The following is an 11004-nucleotide window of genomic DNA, read 5'->3' as shown; positions in this document are numbered from 1 at the left end:
ACCAATAGAAGTTGAGACTGATAAAAATATTTAGTTTGGAAGTTTGGTTGTACCTGTTTAGAACTTATTACAAACGGGATAGCACATCTTAAATTTTACGGTGATGTTGTTTACCGAACCGTCAATTTCGATTCGATCTTGGTAAAAGTATAGATCCTTTAAATAAACTTATTCTAAAAGACTACCAATTCAACACTGGTATTAGATCTTTCAATATTGTTTTTATCGGTATCAATATTGATTTTTTTATTAATAAATTAAAACCAAACTAAATATTATTGTTATACACATATGTACATTCACGGTGCTACAATCTGTCGATACCTATATTTTGACATTGCATAAGGTCATGTTTTTCTACGACTGTTAATGACGCCTTACACTAAATCCATTGGAACTTGGATATGAACTGCTTGATATTTAAGTCTTAGCTTTCAGGAACTGCGAGTACTATCAGATCTATACTTAGTGTCCTTTGTGTTTTTGTTAGTTGTTTTTGTGCTTTGTGTCGATCTGATGAGTTAAGCCCTTTTCAACTGATTTTTATACTTTTTTTTATGTTGTGATGTTATGCCACGGTCCCAGATTAAGGGGAGGTTCGGACACCAACCCCTCCACATTCTATATGTGTCTGTCCCAAGTCAGGAGCCAGTAATTCAAAATGGTTTTTTGTTGCTATATATCATTTTTAGTTGTTCGTTTTGTTTTGAGTATTCTGTTCTTGTGTTGTGCTGTTGCACCGCTGTCCAAGGTTAGGGCGGTGGAAGATGGGCACTTGCTAACATATTGAACCCCGCCACATTCTGAGCCTGGCCTAAGTCAGGAGCCTGTAATTCAGTGACTGCCGTTTGATGATGTATATAATATTTTTTTTCATTTATTGTTTTGTACATTATTCAGTCGTTAGTTTTCTCGCTTGAATTATTTTATATTTGTCATTTCGAGCACTTTCATGGCTCGCTTTGTGGTATTGGTTTTGATCATTGTTGAAGGCCGTACGGTGACCTATAGTTGCTAACGTCTACGACATTTTTTTTCTGGTGGAGAGTTGTCTTATTGGCAATCATACCACATCTTTTTATTTTTATATTTAAGAGATGTGTTCCTCAACCTAATCCATCTCAATAAAGTTTCAGTGCAATAACTAGATAAAAGTTTCAACTTCGGCGTCGATTAAAGCGGAGACACAATTTATTCCGTAGACACTTTGATGATAGAGATCATATCAACATTTTTATCTAATCAGAAATTGGTTGTTTTAGAAATGCACACAAGGATGACTGGTATATAAAAATATAGTAAAATTGGTCTTCTTTCGATCGAAAATAAAACCGTTGCCAAAGTAGGGCGTCCGTTTTGCATTCGGGATGTATAAATTTGCAGTAAGGTTCGATCAGAATGGTGACGTTAAATCCGATGCATTGTGTAGAGAGAGTGCCACATTTTCTACACGTTAAAGAAGCATTGCATACAAACTTCACCTGAATATGGGATATACATTTCGCAACTCATTCGGTACTGCAGCTGCCACTCAGACTTTATAAAACGTCTGAGCAGAAAGTTTGATGAACCAGGGTTATGTCAAAGAAAGTCTCGTTCATTTTCTAAAAAAAGTTCATCGGAAGATACCAAGACCTTGTTGATAAATATTCCGTATCAACTTGACAAATAATACATGATAGATTCTAGGTACTGACGTTGTTAATCATCTTAATTATGTGTTATAGTTTTTTTTATCTTTTTATTTGTCTTTGTATATTTTTAACCTTTAATGTTTAGTCCATTTTGGTAATATCCTTTTGGCGTGGCTCGGTATTTATACACCCCGCCATTGTGTTATTATGATATGGTCATTTTTTGTACTCTTGATTGTCTTTCATTTTAGCTTATTTGCTTTGTCTATAGAGTGTCTATATGCCAATTTGTTTTTCTTTGTTGAATATAGTTGTTTGTTTTATAGTGATTAAGATTATAACACAATATTGACTGCTGTACCCCAATTTTTGACATTTTTACCTATTATGTCTGTTTGTTTTGCTCACACACTGTTGTTAATATAATGGAATTCTATGGGACTGCCATACAAGTAAGAGGTTTAGCTAGCTGTGAAACCAGGTTTTATCTACAATTTCTCTACATAAGGAAGTGCCTGTACCAAGTCAGTAATATGAGTTGTTTTTCATTCGTGTGATGTGTTTGAGCTTTAGATTTTGCCATTTTATAAGGGACTTTCCGTTAGATAGTTATCCAAAATTTCTGTTTTAGTAATTCTATACTTTGGGCAGATATATTCAACTCTTTTGTTTCAAAAGGTAAACACAATCGTTTTTCTTTTTTTTTTGTAAATATCTGGAATATTTTCTTTGCATACTAGGATCTAAATGTGTGTAACAGTGCTTTGGAAAATTTATAATTTTTATTAAATTTTTACGATTTTAGAAAAAATAGACATTTATATATCAAGGATTACTATACAAATCCTTGAGTATATGTAGCTTTTATAAAATAAAAATCATATATGATTTTCATAAAAATTTGGTACAAGTTATCTTCTTGCATAATTAAACCAAAAGTTATTTAAAAAAACAGGTGTCGATGTACTCACTTGTCTTATAAAAATCGAAAAAAAGAGAGGTGTTAATATGAATCGTAATACGCCTTTCGCCTTCTAAGGAAGGACTGGTGTTAAACAATCACATATTTTTATCTTCAAGTGATAATTACTTTCTTTAATAATTTTTGGAACTACGAAGGATAAGAAAATTTTAATAAAAACATGTTAACACTATATCAAAAGAATAAAGAGTATGAAGGCCGGAAAAGGAAATGGATTATTTTGTCTAAAAATTTTTCTTTATAGCAGGTCTACAAAACCATCTGTTATTGATTGGGGCTTTATGACCTGTGTTCTCTTTTTGGCTTCACATTTAAATACATGTAAGTTTGTACTGAAAACAGAAAAAGACCTCAGAAAAATAACCTAATGCAGAACGTCTTCGCAACGCGTCTATACTCGGGATTATTTAGCAGCAGCATATGATTTAGATAGTCGTCGTATAATGAACACCGTATGTTGAAATGCTAATGTTTTTGGTAGTTGTTGTTTAGGTGTCAGACCACCAATTCACTCCCTCCAATTTAGAATGTATGTAAAAGTAGCCCTACTCTTACACAAAATTGTGCTTTTGGTGTCATTGTATACTTAAACTAACCAACAAATTTGCAGAAATGAAACTTTTGGTGAAAGAGAAATATATTTAGACCATTTTGAGCCAAAATTTACTTGTCTTCGAGTTTGCATTAAAACTTGAGGATTAAAGCGCTCCATAGTATTCCAATTTAAGATTTCCAGAAACCAGGGGTTATTTTTACTAGTACTTGTCTTCCGAAAGGCAGTTCTTTCTTACAAGACTTTAAACATGGGTTGAAAATTGGTATGTAGAAAGGTGATACATGTACAATTCAGGATATACCTGGTTTCTATGAAGTTAAACTTAAGGTAAACAGAATGTGAACATTGTTTAGAGTAAATAGACTATTGACAGACACATCCGCAAATCTGAAGATTAAGCACTTTCAAATTAGTTTGATGCAGATTAAAATCCCCAAAACAACAATTAACTTGCAAAAAGTGTGTTATTCTGCCAACAATCATCATATCACAGCACATCTAAATAAGGTAAACATAAATACATTCCACCTTGGCATAAGTATCAATGACAAAGAAGTCTATGTAGCAATATCCCAGTGCCTAGATAGATAGATGATTTGATCTAATGAAGCAGCAATTTTGAGTATTAAAATGACCCTAATTTTTTTGGAATAGTTTCCTTCTCAATGCTCTTCAAATTCGTAGTTTATTAGGACTTCCGACTGTTTTGATTTTATCATCATTGATGCGATTTATGCACGTTCATGAAACGCGCGTCTGGCATGCCAAATTATAAGGCTGGTATGGGTGGGTATTTACAACCACTAAGTCGATGTTATTCCTGATGGACGTTTCGTCTTCGGGGGATTTTGCATTCCAACTGTTTTAATACGAGTGTCACAGATGAGTCATGTGCAATTAAAACGAGCGACTGGCATACCAGATAAGCCTTGCATCGTTGATGATTTTTTTCATACGGCCGTATTAACGTTAATATGTTCATCTTTGACGTACAAGTAAAGGGTAATATTTAAATCATAGTGATCTATTCTGATCACCAAAACAACTTGCATAATTGTTTGTCCCGTATTATTCTAGAACAAAAAGGTTAAACTTTACCAGCTGACACCATCTAATAAATCATATTTCTCCGTAGGCAGGTAAAGTTTTCTAACCTTGTATTTTGTCACTCGATATTAAATAACAATAGAAATGATTTAAAACAGGGACTGAGCGAGCTTATGAGAAATTCATTTCAAAGGTAACACTTTTAGATAAAAAAAACAGTGTTCTAATGTCCGCTGCGTTGCACATGTAAAAAAGTTCTTAAAGTTATAAATATTTTACAAGAAATGTAGACACGAGATCACTAACAATGCTATTTTCCATGTATTTCTTCAGAGACTTCGATAGAATCTTCGTAGAAACTTGAAAAGAAATTGAGGTGTGAGAGTGCTTACAATGCAATGTTCAATATCAATTAGATTTCAAATTTGGAACTTAACCAAGACATTGCTGGGTGACCTATGATGTAAATATTATGACAATCCTACATGAAACGTAGGTTTGAGAGCTCTTACAATGCAATTTTTTGTATGATTAATACTTCCAAAACTCTTAAAATAGTTGATCGTCACTGATTCTCGAACGATATAATAAACCTTTGATATACATTTCATAAAAATCTAGCAAGAAGTATACTAGAGAGAGCGCTTACAAGAGCAGACAGACGGACATCCGATATTTCTATGTCCCCCGCATCCCCTGCATTATGAAGAAGCAAATTCTTAAAATTGTTAGCTATATATTAAATATTGACTTCCAGCAGTGCTATGAAATACCATTTTTCAATGAATTTCAGAAGGTGGAATCATACAAAGACTTTCTGCGTTGGAACTCTGCATAACAAAAAAGACTATTTAGTGATTCATTTTTACAGGGCAGTTTACTGGTAGGAATTAATTTTAAAAATCCTTATAACTGCTGACATAATAAACATCGAATATAGAAGAAATTATTTCTCAGATTCTGACTAAGTTATATATATTTGTTTGTTTTCATAGTGATAAAGATAATAACACAATGTTGACTGCTGTATCCCAAATTTTGACATTTTTCCCTATTAATGTCTGTTTGTTTTGTTCACAACATTATTGTCAATATAATGGAATTTTATGCGACCGTCATACAACTGAGAGGTTTAACTAGCTACAAAATGGAATTTGTGCTTAGGCAAAAATACATTTTGGAGAATAGAAGCTGAAAAAATAAAACCCTCTTCTATTCAAGTCTATCGTCATGTTTTGTTCTATGATTCACATGGATCAGTCTTTATTGCTTCTGGTAAATGATATGCTGCATAAATCGATTAAGCGAAAACAAATCCGGGTCACAAACCAAAACCGAGGGAAACACATCAACTATAAGAGGAAAACAACGGAACAACAGAAAAACTGAACAGTAAAACTTATCAAGATATCAGGCTTCTAATTAGGTACGCGCGTTTCGTCTACATAAGATTTATCAGAGGCGCTCGAATTAAAACAGTAATAAGGCCAAAAAATACAAAGTCGAAAAGCATTCAAAAACCAAAAATTCCGACCCAAAGACATGGCTACCTAGAGATAATTATAGTTAGGCGAGCCTTTACTTTAGTTCCCATGACCTTAAACATCATGGTTTGATACTTAAATGAAGTTTCTCAGTTACATATTAATATCAAAGGTTATTTTTTCTGTTATAACTAAGTCTTTCGATATATATGCAATCAATACAAAAACTACCATCAAAAGCAATATGGTAGCAATCCATTTTTTTTCTCCATCTACATTAGTTAATCTTCTAACAACAAAATTGCTGAAATGTCTACGGTGAAATCGCATCTTGTTTTGTTATTTAGTCTCTACTGTCGATGATATTTTCTTCAACATTGACATGTGTTTATTTATTTACTAGTACTGCTTTCGCAATCAGCCTCAAAGTTAAGTGGGCGTTGTTGATTTATTGTTATTGAACAATTTAGAAAAAATTATTGAAACATATCGCATTTTTTAAACCATACAGGATGATAAGAAATAATGTTCCATTTGTAAAAGTTTGCTATTACAAGGAGTCTTGTAAAATGAATCGCAGTAAGGTATAATTGTATAATGTATTTTTGTGTACAAGATGTAATTTTGTTAAAATTTTAATGTGTGCTGACTTTTTTCGTTTTGACTCTCGCCTCCTTTCCACAGGTGATACAACTTTATATCCAATAATAAACCAAATTAATGTTTTACTCATAATGATACAAATATCAGATACATTAAGCATTGATTTTTTTTGGCCCCAAGCTGCAAAAGTTGACAAGAGCTTGGGTTGGATTCTATTTAAATATTTTCGTTTGTATTAGTTTCTTAGTTTATTGAATATCTGATAATATCATTATACTGTAAATTCAGAAATTATTGCGTGCATTTTTTATTGCGATTTTTCAAGAATGGACAAAAATGAGAGATTAATCATTGCTATATCAGGATAATCTGCATACATATATATGCAACAGATATCAGAATGCGAGTTCTTACTATTGCGATAGTCACCTAGTCGCATTTTTCGCATTAATAAAAACCTCGCAATAATTTTAGAATTTCCATATTATCTTTATATCAGTTTTATGAATTATCAGAATAAAATAAGCATGACAGGTAGCCATGTACATATGAGACATGTACATATTTTAAGTCTGGTATTTATGATGTGTTTATCACAGGGATAAGCTTCATCAAATACAGTGTGTGCATGGTTTTTTTTTTTTTATTAATGATGGTAAGAGGATTTCAAAATAGTAATAATTTTTATTTGGTGAAAATAATCATTTGTTCACAATTTGTGCATAAAATTTATATAATAAGTTTTCTCTTGTTTGTTAATGCTTATAATAATGAGTTATTTAGATAAATCCATTGGTTGGGGATAACATAAATCCCATTTAAAGCAACCGTAGTGATCTACACTATAGCTGTTTTCTTTTTATGAAATATCCTAATTTAATTCCACAAATAAACAAATGCAAATCTTTAAGAAAAATCAACGAGTGACATATCACTTAATTTATAATAATGCAATACTTCATTTGGCCGAATCCTTTCCCATTATGTTTTAGAGACGATACAAACACAGATGGTCGAAAGTATAAACTGTTGCTATTCTGATTTTCATGGTGATGGTTGTGTTTTATGAAATATTTGGAAGAAAAAAGTAGCACAAGTAGAGAAAACTATATTAATTGAATAACAAACTCGAAAACTTTTAAATGAATATTTGAAACAATAAGTTCGATTGAAGAGCATGTCTTTATTAGTATCTTTAAGGTAACCAAGGGAAAGAGACACACATTAAAAGGCATTTTGGAACAAATCGCAAACTTAGGAATGATATGAAGGAATTAAGTAGTTTGCACGCGCTGCACGCGATATTTGTGTTCACTAGATTCCCTTAAAAAAGAATGAGAGCGATTTTTCATGAGTTAAATCCCCACCATCAAAAAGTCTTTTATTTTTACCAAAAAAATCACATTGTCATAGCGTCATGTGCGTACTTGAGTTTTCAAAATATGTCATATTTGTGTGAAATAATATTGGGAAACTAGTCACACATCGAATATCATAATTAATACTTCTAATGTTAGTTTTTAAACCATTTCCGTGTTAAAAAAAAACAATGTTAATTTATATTTGTTGTGTTGATTAACACTTCCTATAAAAACCTCGTACACCTTTTCTGCGAAAATTAACGCTTTCCATGTTGAAAAAGACTTCCTACTTCCTTAAACAAATATTTTGATTAACACTTTCTGTGCCAACAAGTCTATCTTTTGTATGTCAATTAACACTTTCTATTGTTATTAACATTGTTCTCCTTGTGTAATCATTTATTAATGTATCTCAGAATGTACTTTTGTAACTTACTCATGATAAACAACTTAAAGTTGCAGGTACCTATAGCACTTTCATTGTGTGTAAGGGAAAATTCATCTTTTTATACACCAGTGCATACACTTAAGTGTATCATTTCTGATTAGTCTTTTGTAGACAAAACGCGCTTCTGGTGTACAAATTTTATGCCTGGTTTCGTTAGTTATTTTACAACCATTGGGTTGATGTCAGTGCTGATGTAGGTTTCCTCAGCACTTCTTTATGCATATGAAATATCATTGATTTGGTTATATTTATAAATTAACTGTTTACAAAAGAAAGTAAAATAACAAAAATACCGAACTCCAAGGAAAATTCAAATCGGTAAGACCCTTATCAAATGGCAAAGTCAAAAGCTCAACACACAAAAATCGAATGGAAAACAACTGTCATATTCCTGACTTGGTACAGGCATTTCCTTATGTAGAAAATAAAACTATGGTTGTTCGAAATACTAAGTATTGTCTACCCCAGGGCTAGATTATTTATGCCAAAACATTTTAGAGTTTTGAGCTCTATATGTTCTTCACCTTCGTCCTTGATTTGGCCTGTTAACTTTTTTGACTCGAGAGTCACTGATGAGTCTTTTCTGGACGAAACGCCTGATTTTCGTGGTGATGATTATGTTTAACTATATACCTATATAGAGAAAGAAGTAGTGATAGTAGATAAGAACCCTTATTAATTGAATAATAAACACGAAAATATTTTAATGAATCTTTCAAACAATAACTTAAATTGAAGAACATGTCTTTGTTAGTATCTTTAAGGTAGCCAAGGGAAAAACAGAAACACATTGGAGGGGCATTTTGGAACAAATCGTAAAGTTAGGAATGATGTGATGGAAGTTTGTTTCAAGCAATTAATTATTTTTTCACGAGCTGCACGCGATATTTGTATTGACCCGATTCAGTACAAAAAAAAAGAGTGATTGCCAATTTTCATGAGTTTATTCCCACCATCAAAAAGTCTTTTATTTTTTTTACATAAAAACAGTGTCAAAGCTTCATGTCCGTACTTGAAATTTCTAAATATGTCGTATGTGTGGAAATAAAAAACCAAATGCTTATGACTCAAAACATTTTTAAAGGTTTTGGCAGATAATTAGAACACCCGTACATAAGTAACACTTTCTATAATAACTTAATAAATCTTTTGTGCGAAAATTAACACTTTCCATGTTGAGAAAGACTTCCAACTTCCTTAATTACATATTTTGATTAACACTTTCTTTGATAACCTCATTAAATCTTTTCTGCGAAAGTAAACTTTTCGTGTTATGAGACTTCCTTCTTCCTTAAAAATATATACTGATTAACACTTTCTATTTTAATAACACTATCTATTCTAATTAATATTAATCTCCCTATGAAATCATGTATTCATTATGTTACCGTACTTACATAACTGACTGATGATAAACAACGTAAATTTCACGTACATGCAGCATTCTCAATTTGTGTAAGAAAAATATCATTTTGATTTAATACAACAGTGCATACGCTAAAGTGTATCATTTCTTATCATCATATTGAATTCATACAGATAAGGTTGTACTACAGGTATCACATAAACTAGACATTATGAATGATTAATATAAATGAAATCAAGGTCTGACGAACTCTGTCAGAATGCGATAAACATGTAGACCTCACTTCAGTACTAACATAAAAACTCGGATAATGTTAAAATGAAATTTGATGGTATAAAATTTTTAATTTTCCTGAATTAACCTCCTTAACGTTTGCAATAGGTTTTGGAATTTCAAATACTTTTGCCTCCTCCTTAGACATTAATTGTCAATATGCCCATCTTGTGCAGTAAAACTTGGTATCACCAGACCAGTACAAAGTACTGGACTGAAAATACAGATGTTTTAATAAAATTTGCTGATAAAACATTTTGATAATAATTTTAAATAAAGGAATGTGTCTCGATTATGCATAGCTGTTTGTGGTTCGGCTTTGACTTTACTTTTGGTCCTTTTTTGTTTCATCAGCTTTTCCACGTTTGCATTGGGTTTTTTACTTTTAAAAATGTTGGCCCATTGCCACCAGCATAACTGAACAAAAATTTGTTGTTTAACTGTGGATATGATGCAGTAAAATATGTACCATTAATGTATTTAAATCATTCTATACTCCAAAGGTCTCCAAATATAGTGGAACTATTGCTTATAGTATCTGAGAAACAAACTTAACCATAAAAGCTTAACATTGACCAATATACACTTAAAATGAGGTCAAAGTCGGATGAACCCTGCAAGACGGACATGTAAACCTTACAATCGTTCTAAACACAAATTAAAGTTGCCTTATTGCCTGTTATCTTTGATTACTTTTTTACAACTTTTAAAACCAGCCCCCACTATCCACTTGTGTTTACAAACGCAAGTGGATCGTGGGGACTGGTTTGAATCAGACTGGGGTATAACCATCCAGTGATATGATTGACATTTCTGGAAAGTTACTATTAAAACAAAAATATATAAATATCTTTCGAACCATTTAGTTTTCGTGCCCCAGGCTGAGATGCCCTTATTCGGTACACACTTTGGAACTTTTTGTTTAAACTTTTAATGCACTTCAAATTATAATATACAATTTTCTCGAAAAATTTATTTGGCCTTCCAACTTATTGAAGAGCCACTGATGAGTCTTACGTAACCATTAAGAGAATCTGGCATTTAAAACTATCTAGTTATTACGCAGCCAGTGAACCATAAAATATGGTCAATAATAAGACAGAAACTTCAGAAAATAAGGCATCTGTATACAAGAGATGAAGTATTCAGGTCTACTACCTAAATTCCCACAAAATTGATCTTTCATAAAACTGTTAAAAGTGTTTCATCACCCTTCCACAAAAAAGCTATGACATAATGCCATATTATTG

Source organism: Mytilus californianus, unplaced genomic scaffold (genome assembly GCF_021869535.1).
Source record: "Mytilus californianus isolate M0D057914Y unplaced genomic scaffold, xbMytCali1.0.p SCAF_2, whole genome shotgun sequence".
NCBI classification, from domain to species: Eukaryota; Metazoa; Mollusca; class Bivalvia; order Mytilida; family Mytilidae; genus Mytilus; species Mytilus californianus.
This window is presented reverse-complemented; position numbering follows the sequence as displayed.